Source organism: Anomalospiza imberbis, chromosome 28, assembly GCF_031753505.1.
Source record: "Anomalospiza imberbis isolate Cuckoo-Finch-1a 21T00152 chromosome 28, ASM3175350v1, whole genome shotgun sequence".
Classification (NCBI taxonomy): Eukaryota; Metazoa; Chordata; class Aves; order Passeriformes; family Viduidae; genus Anomalospiza; species Anomalospiza imberbis.
This window is the reverse complement of record NC_089708.1, coordinates 708,809-719,265: the sequence shown is the minus strand read 5'-3', so window position 1 is coordinate 719,265 and position 10,457 is coordinate 708,809. Positions and strand designations below refer to the sequence as shown.

Sequence of the window (10,457 nt, the reverse complement as noted above, 5' to 3'; positions counted from 1 at the left end):
GTCTGGGATGCTGGGGGTGCCCCGTGCTCCTGTCTGCTTCCAATCCCACATGTCCCTGCTCAGACACTCCCTGGCAAGCAGACGGTCCCTGTGCCTGAGTCCCAGCCCCTGTGTGCTGCCTGCAGCCAGTCCTTGCAGGATAGAATAATAAAGAATAATAAAGAATAATAAAGTTCTGGAATTGTCTTCCCAGGGAGGTGATGGAATCACCATCTCTGGATGTGTTTAAAAAAAGACTGGACGTGGCACTTGGTGCTATAGTCTAGTTGAGGTGTTAGGGCACAGGTTGGACTTGATGATCTTAGAGGTCTCTTCCAACCTCATTATTCTGTGATTCTGTGATCCTTGCTCCTTGCAGGATCTTTGGTCCTTGCAGGATCCTTGCTCCTTGCAGGATCCTTGCCCAGACCCCACTGTGCCAGCCCAGGGGTTTAACTGGAACCACCAAGCCAGGGGACGTGGAGAATCCAGTTACAGGGAACGACACGGAGCCATGAGACAGCTGCCAAAAATGGAGAGCAGGACTGAAATAGTGGCTCATGAATCCCAGGGGCAGAGAGCAGGCCCAGCCCCGCAGCAGGGGACACAGCTCTGCTGTGCCAGCAGGCTTGGAATGCCAACCGGCCTGGGCTCCACACACCATCCCCAGCAGGTCCCAAGGTGTAAATTCCCATCAAGGAGCTGGCTGAAAGGAGAAACACGTCATCTGATCCCTGCACAGCACAGTCACAGAGAGGCATCACACAGGCATGAGGGGATCACATCACCAAGGCCAGAGAATATTCCTGGGAGCAGGCACGGGACAGAGCAGCTCTGCGGCACACTTGTGCCACTAAATCCTAGAGGGATCTGGACAGAAGCCAACTTCCCTGAAGGTCTGGATGGCAAAAGGGTAACAAGGAAGATTTGGGGAGTTCTTTAGTGCAGTCTGGCCTTTGTCACCCAGTTCTAACCCATGGGAGAAGGTCCAGGCTGGCTGGGAGGGGCAGCTCCCAGAGTGTCCCTTCCCTGCTGCTGCACCCCTGAGTCCTGAAGCCTTTCCTGGTGCCAGAAGTGGCAGAGGAGGTCTCCTTGTGCAGGCACAGTTTCCTCATCAGCCCAGTTTGTGGAGAGTTAGTCCTAAACCATGCCACAGGATGCCACAGACACATCACTTCCAGCAGTGTGGAGAGAGGGCCTTTTATCCCCACTACCAGAGGGGCTCTTCAGCCAAAATGCTTTGTGCTTAGAAACTTGATCCTGTATTGTTTTCTCAGCTTGTTTGTATAGGCTGAGGAAAAGCAGAGAGTAATAGTTGTGTGAATTCCTCCTTGGATTGGGAATGCTGGGCTTTTGTTAGTACTTGCAGTTGAAGGCAATTGCGATGTGTTAACCAGGGACTACAGCAGGTATTTATTTACCTCTGAAGGGTTTTACTGCTTCCACACACACATTCTTTGCTGATTTGAACATCCTGAAAGCCCAGGATGTGTGTGCCAATGCTCTGCAAACTCCAGGGCCGGTTCTTGCAGGGTTTTCCTCACAGGGTCAGTTCACAAAAAGAAGGTCATTCAAAAGACAAGTGATGTTTAGAAACTGATAACCACGGGTCCTGCTGAAAGGGATTTGATTTCCCCATCTAAAAGGAGATCTTTGATTAGTGACTGATGGGGTAACTTCAAAAGCTCGAGGGGTCTGGCTGAGATAAGCATTCAAACCTGGGATGCTCCTTCCCAAAGCCTCTTTGATCTGGAATTAAAGCTAGAAATCTTGCAGGCTTTATTGTGTGATTTCCAGTGGTTTTAATGATGTACCAGGCACAATAGGATCTACCTGGATTTCCCTCTCCTGCAGGGAAGGGTTTTAGCTGTGGCTTTCTGGGGTGTGGAGGACTCCAGGTCCTCACAGCACAATGAAGCTCATTTTGGAGTTGGAGGGGCACTGAACCCCCTCTGTTTTGGGGTGATGGCAGCGAGCAGGGGTCTGACCCTCGTGCCTGCTGTACAAAGTTTGCTCCCCGTCACAGCAGTGGCACGGAGGGAGTTCCTTGTGCTGGGAACTATGAACCATGGCCTTTGCTGCTGGTCAAAGGCACTGGCTGTTACTGGGGCCCCACCAGTTTGTTGTTGTCCCTCAGGTCTGGAAAGAGACCCCCACTCCTGTCTCCCCATCCAAGCCTTCCCGTGGGGTCTGTCCCCACTCCCTCTGCAGTCACAGCGGCCGTGGGCAGCAGGCTGGGAGCTGAGTGTGTTCCCACCCTGCAGAGGCACACACGACGGGCACTGCCAGGCCCCTCCTGGCGCCTGAGCACAGAATGTGTCACACCTGGAAGTAATTAGAATGAATTTTTACTCATTCATAGCTAATTGCACAATTACTCTCCTATGAAAGCTTCAGCTCTCAGAAGACACTTCAACACATGAAATGAGTTTCTCTGAATCTGGCTCGAAGAATCAAAGAATCGCATGAAAGCTCAGGCTGGATCCATAACATCCTTTTCTTTTCAGATCGAGCCATTCCTTCCCAACACATTCCCAAGTGCTGGCTGGGAGGGTTTCCAGAGTAATGCCCCAGGGGAGGGCCGAGCTGTGTCCCCAGGACCCGCTGTCCCTGGAGTGTGACAGTAACCCCCGGGGTATGTGACAGTAACCCCCTGGACCTGCTGTCCCCAGAGTGTGTGACAGTAACCCCCTCAGGACCCAAGCTATGTCAGGCTGGATATTAGGATAAAATTTTTCACCGTAAGAATAATAAAGTTCTGGAATTGTCTTCCCAGGGAGGTGGTGGAATCACCATCTCTGGATGTGTTTAAAAAAAGACTGGACGTGGCACTTGGTGCTATAGTCTAGTTGAGGTGTCAGGGCACAGGTTGGACTGGATGATCTTAGAGGTCTCTTCCAACCTCATTATTCTGTGATTCTGTGACCCCCTGTCCCCGGGGTGTGTGACATCCCAGACTGGCAGCAGGAGCTCTCCCTGTGCTCCCTGCTCCGAGTCAGGGCCAAGCCGAACTGCCAGGCCCTGTCCCCGTGCTGGGGGTGCTATGCCCGTGCCAGGCTCGGGACGGGGCCGTGCTGGCAGCCCCGGCGGGCACAGGAGCCGTGTCTGCCTGCAAACCTCCCCGACCCACTTCGCCGAGGCACCTGACACGCCGTCGAAATCTCCTGCGCGCTTGCAAATGATGTTTACTATTTAATAAGATGTGATGAGACTGTTCTGATACTTCAAAGGCAGCTGACAGTTTTGTTAGAAATAATCAAGGAACTTTTGGACAATTACGGTGAAGGCTTTGACAGCAAGAAAACGCACAAACCTTGTAACTGTAACCAGCACCAAAGTCAGAGACTCTTCCCTGGAAACAACTTGAATATTCATTTTATCCATTAGGCGTCACTTTTTTATTTATTTCTTTTCATTCCATGCTTTTTATGTCACTTTGCTTCCTTCATGCCCAGGAGAGCTCTTTTCTTGTTACAAGATGTGAATCTTCCCACCTTCTTGAACCTCCCTGTCTCCCAACAGGCGAAGGCTTTCGGAGTTCTGCTGTCTCCCTGTCTGGCTGCTGCTGCTCCAGTGAGAAGTGGGGGGGACACACTAAGGTCCCCATTTTGCAGGTTTTTAAGGCACCAAGAAACTCCAGGATTTTTGCAAGGTCCCCAGTAGCGACGGCAGCAAGGCCATGGGCTGAGTCAGGTCAACAGAAAAAATCCTGAGTGACTTCCGAGGGATGGGGCCGGACTTGGGCAATAAAAAATATCAGAAATTCAGCCAGGATCAGTAAAACTTCAATATCCCTTGAAAGCATCCAACAGAGCAGGTGAATAGGAAGGAACTGCAGCTGAGCTCTTCCTCTGGGTCATCCTAGATGCTGATTTCCCCTGATATTGATTGATGCTCAGCCTATAGACACATTGTCAAGCAGCCACACAGGGCTGTTCTCCAGCTGACGTGCAGGGAGAGCATTTCATTTAATCACAAGCCTTCCATCAGTCAGCCAGCGAGGAGGAAATTTGATAACATGGATGTAAAACTAAAGCCTCTGATTTAATAAGACTTTTGGGTGGAATTAGCGGGGACGCACAGTGGCACCAACGCGCCCGGGTGAGAATTGCAGGGATGACAAGACTCCAGCAGCAGAACCAGCACCTCATTATCCCATTAGCAAAGCTGGGAAGGCAAAATTGCTGATGGGAAAGAACTCTTGGGTGGTGTTAGACCAGCCCTGCCTGCGCCCTGAGGTGGATGGACATGAGGAGGTGAAGCCCTGGGGTGTCCCTGCCTCCTCTGGGGGTCAGGCCCCATCTCCAGGGGCACCCCAGCCTGGGGGGCTCACTGGGGTGCTCGTGGAGTCCTGGGTTTTGCCAGCACGAGTCTGTTTTCTGTTTCCATTCCCATCAGACCCTGCACCCTGTTGAGCTGGAGCCCTCCAGCCCCTCTGGCCATCCTCGACCCCACTGTGTGGCTGCCCCAGCCCCACACTCCTCACCACAGCCCCAGTAGTCACTGGGAGAAGTAATTGGCCAAAGATTAGCGTGTGTGATTGAATGGCAGGGGCTTTGTGTACCAAACAGGGGCTTGTCTTTGTCAAAAAGTCTTTACAAAGTATCCGGCGCCGGGTGTCAGGGAGGACAAGTTTTTTAATCATGTTAAAATGATTTATTTAAACGTCAAGCCATGTCACCTCACTTCCTTTCATTTTTCAAACTGTTTGTGTTTTTTCTGGATGATAAATTTATCTTCAGACAGCCTCAATATGACTAATTAACTTTGAAATATAAGAACCAGATGTGTGAGCTGGAGAGATTTCTGAACTCATGCCAGGCGCTTTTTTTGCCTCTCCTCTCCCTTTCCCTGCACCAAAATTGCTCTGCAGACACTCAGGGCACATGGAAAAACGCAGTCAGATGGATGGACAGGCCCTCTGCCCCCTCCTGCCCAGCCCAGGAGGTGTTTGCTGCCCGGGACCGTCCTGCCCTGGCCAGAGAGGGGCAGGACATCCCTGCCGGGAGGACACGGAATGTGGGAACCAAGCTTCCACTGCTCCTTTGCCACATGAAAGGAAATCAAGGCTGGATGTGACACAAAGTGACTTATTTGAAAGAAAATCCTGCCGTGTGAAGTGGGTTTTCCCCTTCTGCTCTTTTCATGCAAGGATTGCTCGCAGCCACTCGAAGAGGGAATTTATTTAGCGATTAATTAAGAAAAGCTTCGTAAGGTGCGTTCTCATCCCTGCTGCAGGAATCCTGCTGGAAACAGCCCCAGACTCACAGCCCCAGCCCACGGTGAGGGGCAGCCCCTGGTACCCTGAGGGAGGACGGCTAAGGGGACAAGGACTCGCTGGCACCGTGCTGAGGGGACAGGAACCAACGTCCCCTCTGCTCCCCTGGCCCGAGCAAACGCTCCCCAAGCCCGGAGCGTAAGGATGGCGATGGCAGGGGGGGCTGGCAGGGATCCCACCCCGCTCTGGGGCCTGCACCGCTCGGGAGCAGTGCACAGAGAGCAGCCTGAGCCTGGCGTTGGTGTCACAGCTCCATCAGGCAAAGGCTGGCAGGGAACGGAGCACCGGGATGGGCTCTGGCTCTGGGGGAGGAAGGCCCAGCTGCATGGGATCTGCCCAGCTCAGGAAGGGAAAGGAGCTTAAAGGTCGTGAGCAAAGCCTTCCCCAGTCGTGCCCCGGGCTGGGGCAGCACCTGGGGCAGTGCCAAAAGGCTCCTCAACCAGAGCCATAGTGAGAGATCCATAGGACACACGGCAGAGGTGCCGGGAAAACCCTGGGATGGGCAGGAATGTCCAGCTCTGCCCAGGCCCTGGGAGCCCGCAGGAGGGGCTGATTCTGCTGGGAACCTTCTGGGCTGAGATCAACCCCAGCATCTCCAGAGGAGAGAGGGTGACAGGACAGGGCCTTTTCCACCCCTTTTTGTGGCTCTGGAGTTTGGAGAGGCCCATCAGGAACCACAGCAGGCTCTGTTCCCAGAGCTGGGGCCACGACCCTGCCCCACAGCAGGGCCCCGTGCCAGGTCCCCACACCAGGTCCCCGCGTCACTGGGGAGCGCCGCCGCCTGCCAAGCAAACATCAACAAACGTCTTTTCAGCCAAAACAGATTTTTCAAACAAAGTGTAAATATTCATGAAAAAATGTTGGTTTCGGTGGAGATTTTCCTGATCTTCTTGGAACTGGTAATCAAAATAATGTTTTTTAAATTGTGGGGCTTTTTTAAAAAATAACTTCTTTTAAGTTTTCATTTCAACAACTCTAAATTTATTCCATGAAAAAACTTCAGTTAAAATTATTGGGTCGGAGTGGTGAAGGAGATGGCCGCTCTTCCTTGGCCACTTCCAGCACGAGGCCTTTCAGGAGCTGCTGCCCAAGAGCCCGAGGGTGGGAGGTCGCTTCTGCTGCCTGTAGCTTCCCAGGGCTGGTGGGGCACTGCGTGTCCGTGTGTCCGGCCCCAGTGTGCTCTGTGTGTCTGAGCCCAGCACTGGGGGCGTTCCAGGGCTTCAGCAGCTCAGTCCCACCTGGGTTTGCACACCCAGCCCCTCACTCTGGGCAGCACCGGGGCCTGGGCAGCAGCTGATCCCATCCACGTCCCACACAATTATACGGGCAGCCCAGAAGGGCCCAGGCCGGAGCAGCGGTTCATGCAGCCAAACTGCCAATGCCACGAGGAAAAACACCTGGATAAAGTGTTTTTACACCCAGGGGTGCTCCCCCTGGGCTTCTTCCAGCCACTGGAGGCTCTCTGAAGGCTGTCAGGGCTGCAGAGGGGGCAGGAAGGGGATGCTGGTGGCAGGTCCCCATCCCCTGGCACACCGCCTCGTTAGGGTGATAATGGAGCATTTCAAACGCTGCAGCATTAAAACCAAGCCGAGCCTTCCCCCCCTCCCCACGCCTCACCCCTGCCCCAAATATCCATAACAAGCTGCGAAGGCAGCCGGGAGCGCCGGAGCCGTCAGCGGATGTTGACAGCCTTGATGTCTTGGCGGGCAGGATCCAGCAGCATCTCCCACTGTATGGCGCTAGATATTTAATAAAGTAAAACCCCCAGGATCAAGCAGGCTGCAATCCCTCCCAGCTCCTTTCTTCTGCCTTGCTCAAGCTCTTTCAAGCCTGCCTCCCGTCTCTCTCCAGAAAATCCTTTCATGCCTCCCTCACCAGACTGACATTTTGACAAGTTGCCACGAGTGACATCTGATTTGTACAAATTTCAAGACTAATAAATCTACCTGTCAAAGCGGAAACTTTAAAAGGAGCTAAGCCCAGCGGGTATAGTTTAACAGAACTCAAGTTGATGAAACTGTAGGATGGAGAAATTATATCTGTCACAATCCACCCACATTAGTTCTGTAGAGATGTTGGCAACTGAAACAAACGTCTTTCACAGCCTTGAAAAAAAAGGGGGGAAAAAAATAAAAGGAGACTGTTAATACTGTGAGTAACAAGTAACAGTTCTATTTGTAAACTAGCACATTTATTTATTTAATTTTTAATTTGCCTGTAGACACGCGAGGAAGGGAGCGACCCCCCCTTACCCCACCCCCCGGACCCCCAGCCTGAGGTCTGGGGGCTTTGGGCCCCCCCTCTCCCCAGCTCCTCGCTGTGGCTGTGGCAGTGTGGGATGTGCTGGTGCAGGTGCTCGGGAGGCTGCAGCTCCCACTGGGGCCGTGGGACTCGGCGCTGTCCCACTGGATCCAGCCATGAAACCCTCCCAGGGAAAGCCTCTCCTCACCCTGAGCCTGGTGGGGCGTGTCACCCCCAGCCTTTCTGTTCCTTGCTGGCCTTTTGGTGGCATTTTTGGGTTTTTGCTGGTATTTTCTCTTTTCTCTCTGCTGTGGTTCCCCACCCCTGCTGGGGCCCTGGGGCACTCAGGGAACACTCTGCCTCTGCCAGACTCACCCCCACCCACAACCCCAAAACTTTCCAAGGGCTCTGCTGGACTTTCTTCCCTGTCTGAGGTTGCTGTCCCCAGGAGCTGTGAGCACCCATGGTTCCATCCCCTGGCTCTGTGCAGAGGCAGCATTGAGGGAAATTGAGGGAAAGGAAACACAAACCCTTCCCATTCCCTACCTTGGACACAGGGATTTGGACCCCTGGTGGAAACTTCCTGATGGGTGTTTGAAGAGGAGATGAAGAGGCATCCAGGCACTCCAAGGGAAGGAGATGAGGCCTCGTACCTGGCTGAATTCCCTTTTTTATTGCATCTCCTCTTTGAGGCACACAGACATGAGCAGCCAGTTCATTCTGCCTGCTGGAAAGAGACTGATTTGGAAGTCACACATTGCATGAAACTCCTGTAGCCACGTCTGCAGCACTGTGAGTGTCTCCAGGTGGATCTAATGACTGAGTGAAACCTCAGAGCTGAATATTTATGACAGCTGGTGTGGTTAGAACTTGCCCATCTCCCTTCATTACAGGGGAGGCTGCAGTGTGAAGAGCACATGGAAAGTACTCTTTCCATGCAATTCCCAACTGTGGAGAGACTCCCTGCCTTCTCCCCAGCCTGCAGAGATGCTGCCTCACCCAGCCAGGATGTGTTGGCTGTGCAGGAGAGCAGAGGAGGGAAGTGCTGCTGTCTCCACTCCCTGCTGCGGGTGCAGTCCTGCTGCCCTGGAGGCACCCAAAATATCGCTGCCCTTTGGCAAAGCACGGTGCCAGGCAGGCCCAGAGTGGGTCCCCCCCTGCCAAAGCTCCGTGAAATCCTCTTCAAGTGATGCCCAAACAGCAAAGCCAGGCCAGGTCGTGGCTCCTGGGACACTCTCACTTGGACAAGTCCCCAGTGTGAGACCCCAAGTTTGGTCCTGCTCCTGGAGAAATCCATGGGAGCTCTCCCATTGTGCAGACTGGCCTTTCCACAGGGTGAAGAAATTACCACCCAGTTAGTAAATCCCACCCCTCACCCCCCTGACCACCCGAGCATCTCCCAGAATCTCGGGGAGGTTTCTGAAACCGCAGCTCTGTACAAGCGTTTTCCAGCCCAGTAACAGCCTCACTGGGATCATCCTGGGCCATTCCTCACTTCCAACAAGTCTTATTTAGCCATGTGCTTCCATGGAGAGCCAGTCAATAGATTTGTTTTCCTGTAGATGTGCAGCTGCAGGAGTGAGCTGTGCAGGAAGTTTATTAAGCTTGGTTAATTTTCTAATGGCCGCAGTGCTGATGGATGGGAGCCGCGCCGGCTTCCTGCTCGACTTGGAAGTCAAATAAAAATAATCACGCTGATGGGAAAATATATTTCTTGTAGCTGCAGCAGATAATATATGAGATGTGAGTACCTGCCAAGCGTCTCTCTCTGGTAACATTCCCAGGGTCAGGGCTGGGCCTGTGCTGTTCCATCCCAGCCACCAGACACTGGGGATTTCAGGGTAAACAACCCATGGGGGGGGTTTGCAAGATCTCTGTTGTTTCAGTGTAATTCCTGCTGTGAGGCTCTGTTGTGATGAGGGTGGGACAGAGAGGGTCTCTGGCACTGGTACCCAGGGTGGGTCTGGCTGCTGGGTGTGGGGGTCCCACCTGCAGCTCTCCCACCTGGAGAGGAGGCCCCAGGGTGAGGGGCTGGGTGAGGAATTGCGTTCCAGGATTAGCTGCCATGGACCCAGCATGTCCCAGTCTGTGCCAGCTCTCAGAGGTGGCTGTGCTGGAGTCCTTGGCCGGCACACTGCAGCTCAGCCCCAGTTTGAGCAGTTTCTGGAGTCGTGGGACCTGCACCCCTCTCCCTCAGGCCAGACCCAGAGCCACTCATTTCCATCGAAAGGCATCCCAAAACCTCCTGCTCAGAAAACCACAGCAGGCAGGGATTATCCGAGAGGAATTTAACTCACTTCTCTGTGATAAACTCTGGTTAGGGAGATTACGAGTGTTTACCCAAGAAGTAAATATTGCTCAGTGCTCAGCTGCTGCCAGACACCAGGGAAAGGGCTCGTGGCAGGGCCAGGCTGCCAGGGATCCTGCAGCACCCTGGGAGTGGTGTCAGACACCTGCCATCCTTGTTAATTCCTGCCCATCCCTGCTGCACCCTTCTCCTTGGGACAGAGCTGGCACATGAACTGCACTCTGCACATCTGTTTGGGAGAATTATATTGTAAACTTGTGAACTCGTGCACTGTCCCGTGCCTGGAAGTGTCTAAGGCCAAGGATGGGGCTGGCAGCAGCCTGGACTGAGGGTTGAAATGAGATGGACTTGAAGGTCCCTTCCAACCCAAACAATTCTGGGACTGTCTGATGGGCTCAAGGGTTTCTGAGCAAAGCTCTGTACAGCTGAAATCAGGCCGAGTTACCAGACCCAGCACTCCCAGCTCCTGCTCTGAAGCTGCCAGACCTCCTTGGCTGTGATGATGGGGACACACCAGGCACACCTCTGGTGAAGAGCATTTGCAGCCCCCCAGGTCCCTCCTAGACAGTTTCTGCTGGGCCTTGTCCCAGCAGGGAGTGCAGTGGGCACAGGGCACTGCAGAGGATGGCAGCAGAAGACAGACAGACCTCG

At 53.5% G+C, this 10,457-nt stretch overlaps 1 long non-coding RNA gene across 1 annotated transcript; it reads right to left on the bottom strand.

Moving 5' to 3' along the window:
• Positions 1-7,091: 7,091 nt before the first annotated feature.
• On the bottom strand, positions 7,092-8,402 carry LOC137463468 (uncharacterized). Its single transcript, XR_010993929.1, has 2 exons — positions 8,045-8,402; positions 7,092-7,362 (listed from the first exon to the last, which is right to left on the bottom strand). It is a non-coding gene; the product is annotated as an uncharacterized lncRNA (long non-coding RNA).
• Between the last annotated feature and the right edge of the window lie 2,055 nt (positions 8,403-10,457).